A 17,278-nucleotide genomic window follows, 5' to 3' on the forward strand; every position below is an offset into this window, starting at 1 on the left:
ACTGTATTGCGTTGTGGGATTGATTTCTTTCGCGCTCAATTCAGTTCAAATGTGACGCGACGCGAGCAGACAGTACAGGCAAACTTGATTTGTCAGCGGGATTCAAATGAACAGAATAACCATTCCTGTCATCAAGATAAACAGCGTCTGCGAATCTGTGAGCAATTTTTAAGCTTTTGTGAGCTTCGGTTCGTGTTTCAAACAGTTGCCTGCGACGCAGCTCGCAGCAGAAAATGGACGACATTAACGTATGAAAACGGATGGAAGAATTTGTCATCTGAATAATCTAACCTGCGCCTGTGACGATAAGTGGGATTTGGAGTTTGAGAAGATGGAAAATTGTTGAACTGAGTGATACGGTAAGCCAATATTTTTTTGCGTTTGCATTTCTACATTGTTTCCACGTATTTGGTTTGATTTTAACCGCGGCCTCGCAAGCATTCACTCTGTTCCACATGTTTACCAAGTAACGTTAACTTCGACAATTCACATAATAGGCAACATTTACCATGTAATTTGCACGATGTGCTTTTGATATATATATTTTTCGTTTCAGGGTTTGTAATCTGATGACGGTCCAGTGCTAATGTAAGTGCTTTTAAGTATAGTGTAACGTTACTGCTACAGTTATAGTATCTAACTACGTTATATGTGGTAAAAAAAAAAAAAAAAATGCTGTCAGTTCTGTGATCCTGTGCTTTTGAATCGTTGTCAGAGTTTTGCTAGCACAAGAAAATCCATGTTCCTAATGCTATTTTCAAATATATTTTATTCCTGATTACCATGCCATGGTCCTACAACTAACGTTACTCCCACAATTCAAAGAGAAGTTAGACGGTGTTATCCTTAAAGCAGATAAGTAGATATTATTCAACAAATCTCATTAATCTGGAATATGTTTTATGTTTTGGTTCTGTTGATCATGGTTGTGCTGTCCTTTGTAAAAATTGTTTCAGGAATTTGCAACGCTGATGTCCAGCAATCTACATTTGCCAGAGAGTCCACACTTTATATTTCTTGATATGTAAACATTGGGTAGTTTTAACCTAAAATGAAAAGCCATCATTTACTCACCCCACTGCAAAATATGTTTTTCTAGTGTTTTTTAATTGTTTCCAGTCCAGATATCTAAAATTCTTACATGAAGAACAAGTAAAAATTGTCTTGTTTTCTGAAAGAATAAGTCAAAATTAAGTGAGTTTATGCTTAAAACAAGCAAAATAATATGCCAGTGCGTTTTAACGTTCTAACCCTAATCAATTTTAATGTTTAGGTGAAAAATGTAATTCATAGAACTATGAATAGACAACTACATCGAACCACAGTGAAACCCACAATAGTTATTTTAATTATTAATTATTTTTTTCTTTTTTCCAATTACAGGTCAATCTCTAAGCGACCAGTGCTGGACATTACGTTTGGAAGGTCAAGGTGTGTGTGGAAAGGATAACAGCATCTTCATCACTGGCCTGGCAGCGCTGTTTGCCTCCTCCTATGAGTTCAGCTTGCAGTACAGGAAGAGGCAGCACCTTGAGTTTGTTTAGAGGTTAGTCATTAGCATATTTGCCATTCATATAAATATTAGACTGAATTGTGACTTGTCTTCTTGACAGTATTTATTAAGCGGACTACTGGTATAAACAATATGGCCATGGTTTCCATACTGGGCTTAGCTTAAGCCAGGTCTAGGCTTTAATAAAATTAGGGTATTTAAGCAGCTTTTATAAAAATGTCTAATAATAAAAAAAAAGCATTACTGGTGTGCATCTTGAGACAAAACAGTGGCAGTCACATATTTTAAGATATGTCAGTGCAAGTTGTTTTCAGTTGAAGGATTAGTGAAAATTCTGTCATTAATTACTCACCCTTATGTCGTTCCAAACCTGTAAGACCTTCGTTAATCTTCGGAACACAAATTAACCAGCCATAGACAGCAACGTCTTTGCAACTTTCAAGGCCCAGAAAGGTAGTCAAAACATCGTTTAAATAATCTATGTAACTACAGTGGTGCAACCTTAATATTATGAAGCGATGAGAATACCTTTTGTGCACAAAAACAAAATAACGACATTATTCAACAATCTCTACTCTTCCACGTCAATCTCCTACGTGTTGACGTAGTGTAAACAGTGTCAGCTCACCTTTATTTATATAGCGCTTTTAACAATATAGTTTGTTTCAAAGCAGCTTTACAGTGATAATAGGAAAGTACAGTAACATAGATTGTTTAGGCTTTACAGCAGCTCTAGAATAAAGTTATTACAACTCTGTGTACACAAACAATGTTCTCAATGCTGGAGTTCAATTTAAACGAAAATATGGTCAAACTTAAGTGGCGTTTCCATCCTAATTATGCTTTTAAATGAAAGTTTGCCTCAGGTAGATTAACAAAAAGAGGTTGCATTTTGGCAAGAGTTATCCTTTAACGCGTTCCGGCCTGGTGGCTCGAGAACGCAAACCCTGTTATAGATTTCAAGCTGCAAGCCGTGAAAAAAAGCCAGTGCAGCGCTTCTGGGTTCTACGTCAGAACGTAGGCTTATTATTGGCCAACTCTGGTCGTGTGTGATGACCCAGGAGCTAGCCAATAGTGAGCCTTCATTCTGATGTAGAACCCAGAAGCGCTGCACTGTTTACACTGTGTCAACAGTGTTGGAGAATGACATGGAAAAGAAGAGATTATTAAACAATGTCGTTATTTTGGGGTTATTTAGCACACAAAAAGTATTCTCGTTACTTCATAATATTAAGGTTGAACCACTGCCGTTATATGTACTATTTACAGATGTTTTTACCACCTTTCTGGGCTTTGACAGTCGCAATGACATTGATGTCAATGGAGGGACAGAAACCTCCCAGATTTATCCAAAATATCTTAATTTGTGTTCCGAAGATGAACGGAAGTCTTGAGGGTGGGTAATAATGACAGAATTTTCATATTTGGGTGCAAACATGCAGTTTAGTCTGGTAAACGTCATGTTTAACATTATCCATGTAGTCATGTATGCAATTCACATTGCGAGGCTTGCAATTAAGTTAAATTAGTTAGTTGACAGTGCGCTTGTAAACAGACACATTGAGTTGATGTATTTTAACCAGGGCAGAAGAAATATCAGTTATTGATCACAACATCCAGCATTGCATTTTTTTTCATGTTTTTTAGTTTTATACAAACAAATTAGTCGTTAAAACCGATATCTGGTTTTTATTTACACATTTCTTGTGCTGTTTCTCTCTGTCAAAATATATAATCTCAGTCCATAATATTTCATTGTTGTTGTTTTTTTCCCTTTTAGATGATTTCCTGGCATCAATCCTGAACGTGGATCAAAAACAAAGAAAGGACAAGTAACTTCAAAGAAAACTGGCCAAGTTGTGCAAAAAATGAACACTGTAAGCCTACAGGTGTCCTCACTTCTGCGAAAACTTGCAGACTTTGAATGGGATTTCGTTTGCACTTTTATGGACTTCAAAACAGAAACAGCACATCACTTCCAAAGCTTGGAAGAGCCAGGACATTTTTAATATAACTCTGATTGTATTCGTCTGAAAGAAGAATGTCATATACACCTAGGATGACTTGAGGGTGAGTAAATCATGTGCTAATTTAAGATTTTTGGGTGAACTATCCATTTAATTAAGCACTCAGTGTTACCTGTTTGTTGTTAAAGTGTTAAAATTGCATTTTATGTTTAAAAAATTCAGCCAACATGTTCACAGAAGGCGATTTTCTGATCTTTGCTTTTAACCAAAATAAATGTTTTAAAACCCAGAAAATGTTGTTTTCTTTTTCCTAGTGTGGCTACTCTTATGAAACCTTAACGTATAATATTTTAATTATGTAATTATAAAAGCAGCATTCCCTGTAAAATAAGTTTAATATTGTAAAAGTATGTGGTATATACTGTATTTGGTAATTATAGTGGAGTACTGTAAATGCTTTTTACTGTACTAGTGCTGTAAAAATACAGTATGTGAGGAAACTACACACTAGAAGCCTATTAGGCCATGGCTTTGTTTCTTTTGTTGCTAAAAAAAAGACATGTATAACAAATATAACTGGATCAGTGTAATGTTGCAGTATGTGTGTATTTTACATGGCTCTATTGATTGAAAGATATTTTGAGTTTCAGGAACTAAAATGTAAGTTGGGCCCATTAGACTATACAATTTAGTTGAATTGGTAATGGAGTAATGTTTACTTAACAAGCTGAGTTAAATAAATGGGTGGGGAATGATTGTTTAAACTAAGTATCTTCAGTTACTGTAACTCGGTTATAAGTACATTCAACTTAAATGTACTATTCCATTCCATTATGGGCTTAAGTACATTGAACGTAGTCCACTTCACTTATTCAACTAATGCTTCATTACTTAAAAAATGTAAGGCAACGAGTTACCTTGGTTTTTTTAAGTAAATTCTACTTATCCGGGTTTACAGTGCATCCAGAGCAAATCTGAAAAGGGGCATCAAAGAGGCCAAGCACTGCTACAAGCTTAAGATAGAGGGACACTTTTCCAACGCTGACCCTCGGCGCATGTGGCAGGGCATTCAGGCCATCAGTGACTACAAACCCTCTCACTCCACCCCCGCAGCCACTGATGTCAACTTCCTGAACGAGCTAAATGACTTTTATGCTCGCTTTGAAAGAGACAACAGAGAAACTGCCACCAAGCTCAAATCCTCAGCTGACCACCCACCGATCACACTCTCCTCCACAGATGTCTGCAATGCACTGAGCAGGATCAGCGCGCACAAGGCTGCTGGACCAGACAACATCCCTGGACGCGTACTCAGGGCATGTGCGGAGCAGCTCGCTGGGGTTTTTACAGACATTTTCAACCTGTCTCTTGCCCAAGCAGCTGTACCAACATGCTTTAAATGCACTTCCATTGTGCCAGTGCCAAAACACTCCAGCCCGAAGTGCCTTAATGACTACCGCCCTGTAGCACTCACACCCATCGTAATGAAGTGCTTTGAGCGGCTGGTCCTGGCACACCTAAAAGACTCTCTACCATCCACATTGGACTCACACCAGTTTGCCTACCGTAGCAATAGGAGCACAGAGGATGCAGTCTCCATGGCACTGCACTCTGTGCTCACACATCTGGACAATAAGAACACTTATGCACGCATGCTGTTTGTTGACTTCAGCTCAGCATTCAACACTGTCATCCCAACTAAGTTAATAGCCAAACTTGGAGACCTGGGCTTCAACACCTCCATGTGCAACTGGATTTTGGACTTCTTGACCAACAGACCCCAGAATGTTCGATCAGGCTCCAACTGCTCCACATCCATCACACTCAACACTGGTGTACCACAGGGCTGTGTGCTAAGCCCGTTCCTCTACTCCCTCTTCACCTCCGACTGCAAGCCTGTGTACGGATCTAATTCCATCGTCAAGTTTGCGGACGACACTACGGTGATTGGTCTCATCAGCAACAACGATGAGACTGCCTATAGGGAGGAGATCAAGCACCTGGCCACATGGTGCACCGAAAATAACCAGCTCCTCAACACCACCAAAACGAAGGAGCTCATCGTGGACTTCAGGAAAGTGTCAAGAGGCACACACGACACCATCTACATCAATGGAATGGCTGTTGAGCGTGTCTCCAGTTTCAAGTTCCTGGGGACCCACATCTCGGCGGACATGACCTGGACAACCAACACCTCCAGCCTGGTCAAGAAGGCTCACCAGCGCCTCTTCTTCCTGAGGACACTGAGGAAGAATCAGCTTTCCTCCACTATCCTGGTGAACTTCTATCGCTGTGCAATAGAAAGCATCCTGACCAACTGTGCTACAGTGTGGTATGGGAGCTGTTCTGTTGCAGAGCGCAAGGCACTGCAGCGGGTGGTGAAAACCGCCCAGCGCATCACTCGGACTCCACTACCTGCCATCGAGCACATCCAGAGGAAATGCTGTCTGCATCGAGCTCGCAGCATCCTTAAGGACTCCTCTCACCCAGCCCACAGACTGTTTTCTCTCCTGCCTTCCGGCAGGCGTTTCAGGTGCCTCCGGACCAGGACCAGCAGACTAAAGAACAGTTTTTTCCCCAGAGCTGTCTCTTTATTAAACTCTAACCCTCATTGATCCCACTCCCCTTATATACTGATTGACTCTCCTCTCCCTCCTCACACCTGCCTCCATTTTGTTATTTGCAATACTATAATGTTCATTTGCACTGCTGACTGTTATTACAGTAACAACTGTTTACATATGCATCTTGCACTACTACCTTGACTGGAATATGCTCATTTGCACTGCCGACTGTTTATTTACAGTACCGACTGTTATATATACATTGCAATATCGTACCTTAACTGTAATATGCAATTACTTTCCACTGCACTCACTCGGATAGCTTCTGTCCAAACTTTATTTGCACTACTTTAAATCCATTGTTATACTGCTCATTAGCCTAACTTATACATATATCTATTTGTAAAATTCTGTTTATAGTAATATCCATCTGTATATTATGCTCACATTCTGTTTATAGTAACAGCCATCTGTATATATATTCATAGTACATATCTATCTGTAAAATTATGTTTATAGTAACAGCCATCTGTATATTATATTCAGTACATATCTATCTGTAAACATTCTGTTTATAGTAATAGCCATCTGTATATTATTATATTCAGTACATATCTAGCTGTAAATTCTGTTCACAGTAAGAGTTATCTGTATATTATATTCATAGGACAATCTATCTGTAAATTTTTGTTTATAATAGTATTCAACTCTATATTTATTCAGTACATATCCATGTTCTGCACTTATGAACCACTGTATATCCTGCACTTGCTGCTATTGCACTTCTGGTTAGACCTAAACTGCATTTCGTTGCCTTGTACCTGTACTTGTGTAATGACAATAAAGTTGAATCTAATCTAATCTAATTACTAGAATATACTAATGCTTTAAGTTATTAAAAATACATTGCACAATGTGTATAGGCTAATATATTTATTAATTTAACCCTTAAACGCATACTTCGGGTCTTCATTCCCGGGGCGTCATTCACTACCCTCCTCCTCATTCATTCAGTTCAAGTTAGACATCAACCTTCTTAGTATTACTCAATCAATTCATTATAAACAATATACCAAGAAAAAACAGTAATTAAATTATAAAAGAATGCCTTATTTCCCATTCTTTTCTTTTTTTTTTCTTTTTTTTTCTTGTAGGGGTGTGACGAGACACTTATCTCATGAGACGAGACAAGACACGAGATTGCGTAAACGAGAACGAGATGAGATTTTGCACAATATTTTATAGAAATCCTCACATAACTCATGACTGTAAAAATAGTCTGCAGGTTCATTTTTAAATGTTTTAACTAATCCTATTGTAATGAATATAATGAATGTTCTATTTTATGAGTATGAATTATCAAATGCATTGAAAGACAACAATATACAAACACTGTAACAGGTTTTGCCACAAACTCAACTGACTCCTCTTTGTACTTTAATTATGAGCTTACAGAACTTCTGATTGAGGCTGTGTGTGACCTCCTAATTGAACTCCTTTCCACAAATTGAACGTAGAAATAAATAAAAAAACAGCATAAATAACAGTTTTTTCTTAGTCTTATTAAGTGCAAACAATAAGTGCAATTGCAACCATAATCAAAGTACTCTCTCAACATTCAAAGTGCAAACAGAGACCACAGCCACAACTACACAGTCCAGAGATAGGTTTGATATTGAAAGACAGGCTATTGTATGTGGCCTAATTTGTGTGCATCCGGGATCTCATTTACTTAACTTTTGGATTCGGTGCGGAGCACGCATTTTACAAGATAAAACTTGCTAATATAAGACTTGCTAAGCTAAGACTATGCTAATTTCACCCTCACGCTCCATCATAGCCATATCACGAGACAGCTTTTCACTCAACGAGAAATCTCGTCACATTTTAGTCTCGCGAGATCTCATTTCGTCACACCCCTAAAAAAAAAAAGAAAAAAAAAGTGAATAGGGTCGCTAATGGCCCGAAATGTGTAACAGTGTAAGTATATTTTTAGACAATAATTATTGGATATAATAACAATAATTGGATCTTTAATGACTGAATAAGTGCAATTCACCTTTATTCCTCAAGGCAATGTCTGATACACAATGATGAAGTGACGGTTCGCTCATAGTTACCGCGGTCAGAAAACAAAAGAATAGGAAGTATCATCAGCAAAACTTAAAATGGCTCAGCGATTTACTGCATGAGCAAGTACTGAACGCATTCAAATATTAGTGTTACAGTCACTTGATGGTGGATCTGGTGAAGAAGCTTTCAGCGATCAAAATATTGATTTTGAAGATGTTGAAAATGATAGTTTTGAGAATATGTTTGAGATGGTGAATATGAGCCAGATGCTGAATGTACTGGGAAATGAGCTCTGACGAGGACAGTGATGATGGTAAAACATCTGCTCAAACTGAACCCTTCCAAGCTCCAAAAGATAACACAAATATGCTTTATTTTACTCTTCTGTAATTGTTACTCTAATATCAGAAGAGTTTTATATTATTGCGACAGGTCGTGTTAGTTTAGTTTTAGTTTAGTTTAGTAGTTTATTTGAACATGTAAATAAATAAAAAAATATACAAACATGAATACATATATACAATTAAAATTAAAATAACAGCCAAATAAAGTCATGTACTTCTCAGCACAATCTTCCAAAATTATTGTAAATAATTCAAATTAGAAATTCCCATGTTCAAAAGGAGTAGGAAGAAGTTCATAACAAACTTTTCAGGTCCTACCCCATTTCTTTTTTCTTTATCCTTTAGTTAAATACAAAACAATTTGATGCTTCTCTTATACATACATCTTTACATACACCGTATACATCTTCTACCTACCTCTTATACACATAAACCCATGCATTCACATAGATACCGATGCATACATATATGCATATGCACACATTCCCCTTTTTTTCATTTTTTTTTTTTTTTTTCATCTATCTTCTTCATTGCCATCTATCAAAATATCAAAGTGTTAGATATAGTTCTGGGTCGCTAAAGACCCAAATATGTAATAATGATTGGTGAAACATTTATGTATTTAAGGGTTAACAGATAATGTTAAAAAGAAAAGTTACCTTTCATTTTGCAAGAGTGGCAAGAGTTAACTTGAGTGTTATCAGCCCACATGGAGCAAGTGCATTCTATCATATCTCTGCCTCCCCCTTGCTGCTTCTCTTCACCGCTTCTTCATCTCTCAGCACACCTATTCACCCTCATTTACTAACCATAAGCACGTACCCTGAAAGCTTTCAATACAACAAGCTCATGTGCAACTTGTTTAACTTAGCTTTAGTTCACATAAGCTGTAATAACAAACTTGCCCTCAAATAACTTTCCTTTCAAATATCTAGGATGCTGCCTCCTAAACAAATCAAATATCTAGGATGCTTCCTCCTAAACCAATCTTGAGAGCGATCAGTGATTTACACACACTGTGAAAGAAATTAGTTTGTCTTTAGCCAGTGGCAGCTGATGGGGTGATGGCAGCAGAAAGAGCACCATTTCATTGATGTGGCCTGCAGGCAGCTGAACACTTTCATTAACTTTCAGCACTTGATGAAGAATTATAGGACATTACAATGACTAAACTATATCTAAGTATGTCGAGTTACTGTAATCAAATTATTATATGACTGAAAAAGCAAATCATGCACAGATTTATGGCTATCTATACATATTCATAAACTTGGTCTGCTATTAAGTTGGGGAGTGGAGAGTCTCTTCTGCTCAAGGCAGCTGCATTTATTTGATGAATACAGTAAAAACAGTAATAATATGAAAGTATTACTTTTTAAAGGAGACATATCATGCTTTTAAATTGTTCCTTTTTACATATAAATCATACATTTGTAGTCTATATAAAGCGGAACTGCAATGCTTGGGTCTGAATTCTTCATTATTATAGCTCCACAGGCCCCTTTTCTACCCCTTTTCTGATGTGCGTCTGAGAGCAACTCGTTTTGGTGCGGTCTCTTTAAATACAATTGAGACACTTCATACCCCGCCACCTCTCCAGGTTGCAGAGGTTCAACTCCACCCCGTTCGGCCATTTTTGTAGTTTGATAGCAGAGATACGATTATCTAGCGGCACAGAAACTTTTTATTCACACATTATTAACAAAATGTCAACAACGGAAGACTTGTCCAGCCAGCCTTACATGTTCGAGCCAGAGTCGGAGCAGGAGCGAGATGAAAATGAAGACGACGAACCTGTAGAACAACGTCTTCATATGGATGTATCGCACTGGTGTGTACTGTATTTACACATGAAACTTTGGTCTTCCGACCTTTTACCACCGTGTCGATTTATTTTGATTAATATGTGCAAGGGAGAGAGAGCAAGACAGCGTCTAGTTTGGAGACGGTGATGTCTTGTTTACACTTTCGCCTGGTTCTGAAGAGAAAGAGTGAGCGCGCGCGCGACCGGGTCTCTCTCTCTGCTCGTTCTTTCAGTTAAACATGCGCCCTTGTCACAAGCGCGGCAGTTTATCTACATTAGACGGTGTAATGAAGCGTGTGGGTTACTACATCCAACAACCGAACATTTTAACTTACCCTCTCGTAACTTCTGCATCCTTTAGCTTGGACTACAAAATTGCAGCGAGAAATAAAAATGGCGGATTGCTCGAAGTGTTGGGCCGGAAGTCAATGTCCTTATTTGGCAGTTCCGCTGCAAATACTGTGACGTAATAGTTCAAAAAACGTCATAGATAACAGAAAAATCGGAACAGGTTGAAAAATATGACCAAAACAGAATATAAAGATATCAACGAAGCACCTGAAGAGAATAATTTCATATTTTCTGTACTTCTAAACACTCCAAATATACAACAAAATGCATTTAAGGGCTAAAAAAGTGCATTTGGCATGATATGTCCCCTTTAAAGTAATTATTTTCTACTTTAATATATTAATAAAATGTAATTTATTCATTTGATGCAAACTGAATTTTCAGCAGTCATTACTCTAATCTTTAGTGTCACATGATCCTTCAGAAATAATTTCTGTCAGGACCACTATCGTCAAATATGCATTGACAATTAGCATAGGTGGTATGGTTCTGTTCTAGGCAAGAACTCTCTACGCATCCATGCAGCCTAGCATGGATAGAGAAGGGAAAGCAGCAATATCCCCCCTTAGAGTAAACAGAACAGAACCAACATGAATGTATTGCAGATATCATTATTTCAAGATTTTAAAGTACAACATAATTTGGGTATTTAGTCCCATTTAGAGGGGAATCAGAATGCCAATACTGACTGCACGATAGGAGGAGCTGGGGAGGGAGGAGGGTAATTAGCTCCTGAGAAACGCGATAGCTTCTGATAATACTGAAGGAGTTTATATGTGTATACAGTGATAGGCGTCGTATTCGACGTGGATGCAGGCTTGACTAATGTGACCTGCCAGAACTGACGCTTAAACATTATAACATCAGTTAGCATATTATAATTGTGACATTATAAATGTGTTTACTGTCACTTTTGATCAATTCAATGTGTCCTCACTGAATAAAAATATTCATTTCTTTAGTTTGAAAAATAATTTTACTGATTCCAAACTTCTGAACAGTAGTGTATACCAACACATTTTTAACATTAACATTCTATAAATTAAATGTATAAAAAACAAAATTAACAATAATGAATAATGGTATATTCATATATTAACATTATTAATACATACTGTAAAGATGTGTTTGTTCATGAATAGCAATGTTAAAGACTCATTGTAAAGTGTTTTGTACGTCTAATTATTTAGAATATACTGCTTAATGAAAAGCAGTTTTCTGCTGAGCAAATGAATGGAATATAAATTATTCAAAGCATAAGGCTGAGGTGAGAACATGTAAACAACTTTTTGTATTTGCTACCAATTCAAAGCTTGGATTCCAACAGGGAGTCTCCCTTCTGGCTCAGCTCCCTTTTGTTGATCCGGATTCTTCAAAAAGCCCAAGAAGAGCCACAGAAAACTAACACACTCAGCATCTGATGTTTTTTTTTTTGTTGTCTTCTTTTCTCTCCCCATGAGTTTATAAAGAAATATCTGCTGCACTTGGCATCACATTGTCCTCTGATAAGGCTGCTTTGGCAGCACGGTCCCATTCGCAAATATTTCATTGACAGAACAAGTGATTTCTGATCGAAGTTTCATTCTCTTTCCCACACAGACCAGCTGGGAGAGGCAGGTTTCTTACCATGCAAAACAAAATCAACAATAAGAGCCTTGTACTTCTCAGAGCATCTCCACATGAGCCTGACAATTGCCAGATAGCAGTCCCTCTCAAAGCCAAATTAAAGTAAACCATTAAAAGGCAACCCAGAAATATCCTGCATCAAGCTGTAATGCAAGAGATGTATTTCTTTAATTTGAATGAATACAATCTTTGTCCTCTTCAGGACAATGTAAAGCTGCCCAGGTAGGAATCTTGTAATATAAATCACTAAAGCCCTACCTTGATCACTGAGAAGAATGATATGCATGAGTAAAAGAAACGGTAACATCGGACCACTACAAAGAAATATAACATTCTTTCAACACCACAGGATGCCATCTGGGCACCCATCAAACAGCACTATCTTCCACATATTCATGCTCACTTTTGCTAAACAGAACAAAGGCTTATTGTGGAAAGAGTAAAGTTGGCCACTATTCTTTCATTTCCCTTTTCACCTTGTAAGGACAATCACATATCATGATTCAAATTTGTTTCATCCATAACTTTATAAGAGGATAAAAAAAGTTTCAACTTTTCCTGCCCCTGTTGAGAACAAAAATAATTCTTCCAATTGAGAATATTCTGATTGCTTGCCCCCTCCCCTCTTCTCCTCTAGTTATCACAGTTAAAACCAATCAAAGGCAGGCCCTGATTAAAGGTTATAATTAGAAACAGCAAAATAACACACCTGCTCAAAGGGAATTGCTGACAACCCCAGCTGCACTGGCAAGCATTGCCATTCATTTCCCATCCAAAGGCAGTATGTAAATAAAGAGAAAGAGCATTACAGAAAAGCAGTGGAAATGTTGGGGTCCTGATTACCCCATTAGAGTTTATATGGCAGAGATGACCGGCAGATTTTTCATTATCACACAAATAATAACTAAAGTTAAAGGGGTAGTTCACCCATAAATGAAAATGATGTCATCGTTTACTCGCCCCCATGTTGTTCCAAACCTGCATGAGTTTCTTTCTTTTGCTGAACACAGACGACATTTTGAAGAATGTCAGTAACCAAACAGTTGATGGGTCCCATTGACTTCCACTTACAGATTCTTTTTTCATATTTCTTTTTTCTGTATGAGTATAAATGACGAAGTAATTTAAGTCTATCGTGCTACTATGTGAAGAAAATCCAGCAAAACGTGTTGGCGCGATTGTCGACCCCTAAGGGTTAACAGAACAAGGAACAAGTGTACCTCAATCAACAACCATGGAGACTACCTAGCAAAGCAAACGCACACAAATAAAAACTAAACACAATGACACCAAACATAACCCTGACAGAAGTGCTGTGAAAATTAGAATCAAGTATTTCTAAAAGCTATCTGATAAATAAATTACACTGGAAGAACCATGAGACCAATAAATTAAGCTGTGATCAAAATGTAAATTCGAGTCAACAGCCATCAAATACCACAAACTATATACTCATTGATGTAACACTACTGAAGATCACATTAAGGCAACTGCGTCCTTAGAGGCTTCTGAGGATATCATTATTTTATACGTGTTTAGAGGCAACATGATATGCTTATCTGAAATCCCTGCTCCGGTGGGATTTGTTAAATATTCTGTGTGAGCAGCATATCTGCCTCAAGAAATTAATGTTTGAGTAATACAAGCAGGAGTTATTTTCTTCTGAGACAACTGCACCTAATAAACTGTTAATTTAGGAGGTGAAGCATACTTTTGTCTCTGTAAAGGTCAGAGATGCCAATGTTTTATTCTTAAGCAATATGATCTGCAATACTTGGCTCTAATATGACATTTATCATGTAATGCTTCACAATATAAATTGGTAAATCTCCTCTGAATACTAAATCTAATGCCACATCTCTGGAGCTGCTAGATATATTATTACAGCATTCATGTAATAACAACAACGGTTTCTTTTTTTGTTAGTTTTTTTAAGTCATTCCTTCATTCCCTATCTTCTCCAAGTCATTTTTAAAAAGCCTAAAGAAAGCTGAGGTGGGGAGATGACTGGCACCAGATCACTGCTAAAGAGAGAGCAAAATCCATGTGGCTTGGTGCTCAGCAAATAAAGCCAGACAGATGTGTCTGTTATGAACACTTAAACTTTCTGAATAACAGCAGAGAAGTAAACAGACCTCAAAGAAAAACAGCTTCAAGAAAATCTTAAGATGATCGCTTTAAACCCTACGCTTTTAACAAAATGGTTTGGTTTCATCACCTCGAAATATTAGCTTTAGCTAATATTACTCAATGCACATCATTTTATTAAGTTTAAGTCAACCTAAAATGGCAATCCCAGAGGTTAAAAATTAAGTAAAAACTTAGTAATAACACAGTAATGACACACATGATCACAGTATTATACTTTTAGGTCATTGTGCAGGAACAATTCTTAAACATTTAAAAATGGAATATGCTTGCATTGTAAACATTATTATTATTATTATTGGAAAAATGTGCCAAGGCATTGTAGCGTATGGACAAGCTCACGATGACTTACTCATTCTAAAATTCAGAAAGCTCTTAACCATCGACCCATATCATGTAAATCACAACTTAGCGCCAATGAGTCTGAATCGAATTGCTCCCTTTGACACGTTTGTGGCCTGGTGGAAATTTAACAGAAACGCCTCCAAACTCCATAGTGAGCTTCAAACAGATCGTAATCAGTTCAACCCCCCTTTCTCGGCAAGCAAGAAGTCCATGGCCGAAAATGCCCAACACACACACACCAACGTTCTTTGTATCTAACTCAGAATATAAATAATTCTGAAATGTATATGATATATTCCTGTATGCATGTATGTTTTCCCCCTTATATTGGCCTAGTTATGACTTTCTAGTTGTGCTAGTTGAACTCCAAGTGCTTATTTTAAAGAATAAGAATGTATCTCTATGTTTGTATCTTCCGGAAATATCAATCTTGGTACCGAATTAAACCTCTCAGATTGCCTAAACTAAATATATGTAGTAGGTTACCATAACATGTATTATACTATGTTTACCGTCTTTTGGAGTAGAAATGACAAATCCTAACACCATCATAAAATATGCAAATTTGGCTGTCAAGAGTAGACAAAGGAACTCGCTCCCGCTCAAAAGTTTCCTAAGTCTATTGGTTAGTTCAGCCCGTAAAGGGGCGGACTAAGATTCTCTTATAGGGAGATGACCGTGCTCATCTCGTCTCTCTTCATGTTTTCGTCGCTCTTCGTTTCGCTTCTTCAAGCTTTTGCTTTCTTCAAGTTTGCTTTGTCTAAGTTTGTCCTCTCTCCGCGTTTTGTTTTATGTCTTGCCTCGTTTTAGTCTCATGCTCATTCATTTCTACCTACGAGTGAAACAGACTTAAACTGAGTTTCTGGCAACTCCGCTTACAAGTATTGATGATATTCCCACGGATGACATGCTCCTGAGAACCGAAGGAACGCTTCCAACTAACGGACACACCAAAGACGGACACTCACACACACGCATTCTCGCTCAAGCAACAAAGTTCCATGCAAGTATTATTTCTATCGAGATTTAAATGCGTTTAAGGTTGTCTTTAAGGTGATTTGATTCTTTGCTGACTGTCAAGGTTAACTTTTTGTGATATTTTGCCATTCTGTGATCTGCTCTTTCTTTCTTTCTTTACTTCTGTTACTGTTTATATATATATATATTCTTTGTTAAATGTAGTTGTATGTTTATAGTTTAATTTATTAAAAATCCATTATACGCTTGATTGTCTCTGTCTGCTGCTCATCGAACAAAGCCTCTTAAATGTGTGATCTTAAGCTACAAGCTTTACATTGTTGATTAACCTACAGGTTAGTAATCTTATAGAACAAGAAGGTTATGCTTCATGGCCAGAAGAATGGCCTTTCTTGAGAGTTTATAAGAATAATAATACTCCCTGAGAGTTGATAAGAAGATCGTATGGTCGGTTCAGTGGTCGAACGGATTATTCGATGTGGAATTAATTTTGTAGGTTATTCTTAAATTTCTATAGCCTATCTGTATATTTATAATTAATTATAATTCGTTGTGGTTAATTATCTATATACAGAGATACAAATATACGGGCTATGTATTCCCTTTTTGGGCGATTTAAAATGAATAGGTAATAACGGCTCATAGCCAGTATGATTAATTGTTAATTATTAATTATGAATTATACATTCCCCTCATTTGAGTTGATTTCGCTACAGCATAAAACAGGATGGAAATAAAGAGCTAAAGTTTGTGAAGCTAACATGCTTCTATAATGATACAAATGCACAAAAGTGATTGTCATATCAGAAACAGCAGACTGCAGATCTCTGCGGAGACAGAATAGCCATAAGCCTATTCTCCCCTCGTTCCACTTTCTCAATAACATCCTGTCAAAACGAATAAATAATATCCTATTTTCACATCACACCTCATCCATGAGCGTCTGTGTTGCCACATTTTGCAGAATACACCTGACATCAACATCACACTCATTCTCTCCAAAGGAGCAATCAAAATAACAAATGCAACTCATCTACCCCTGTATAATTTTTTATAGTGTTGCTATTGCTCTTGATTGAATTTGAAAATGGTTTCACTAGCTTCAGTTTCAGCAGCATAGTTTAAAATGAGATGGAAAAATATCCTACTGCAAAGTCTTGAATCTCATTACATTGAACTTTTATTTTTTTTCCTTTTTCTGCCTTTATTCCAATGACTTCTGCTCCACAGAATGTACGCTAAAACATGTTAATCCTTTAAGAAGCTTAATTCAGATACTATGATTTATTGTAATTTGTGTGATTGGAACCATTTGGAAAAAAAAGGTACAATAAACAGATTGTGCAATAATGTAGCGTATGGATGTGATCAAAATGCTTGATTGTGCTTTAGGCATCATAACCATAATCAATAAAAAATGTTTAGTCTCTATAAACTCCAATCTTCGCCCCCATTTGTTAATTTACATTATGCTAACTTTGTGACGCATTAGTATTATAAGAATCTTGAAGATTCTTGTGTTAAACATCCAATCAAATTACATGTTCAAAGGCCTGCTTGAACCA

General features: G+C 37.1%; 1 long non-coding RNA gene across 1 annotated transcript; it reads left to right on the forward strand.

The window, feature by feature from the left end:
* Nucleotides 1-315: 315 nt before the first annotated feature.
* On the forward strand, nt 316-3,890 carry LOC311288127. Its single transcript, XR_014626885.1, has 4 exons — nt 316-359; nt 557-588; nt 1,384-1,546; nt 3,294-3,890. It is a non-coding gene; the product is annotated as an uncharacterized lncRNA (long non-coding RNA).
* Nucleotides 3,891-17,278: the final 13,388 nt, after the last annotated feature.

Source organism: Rutilus rutilus, assembly GCF_951802725.1.
Source record: "Rutilus rutilus genome assembly, chromosome: 3".
Classification (NCBI taxonomy): Eukaryota; Metazoa; Chordata; class Actinopteri; order Cypriniformes; family Leuciscidae; genus Rutilus; species Rutilus rutilus.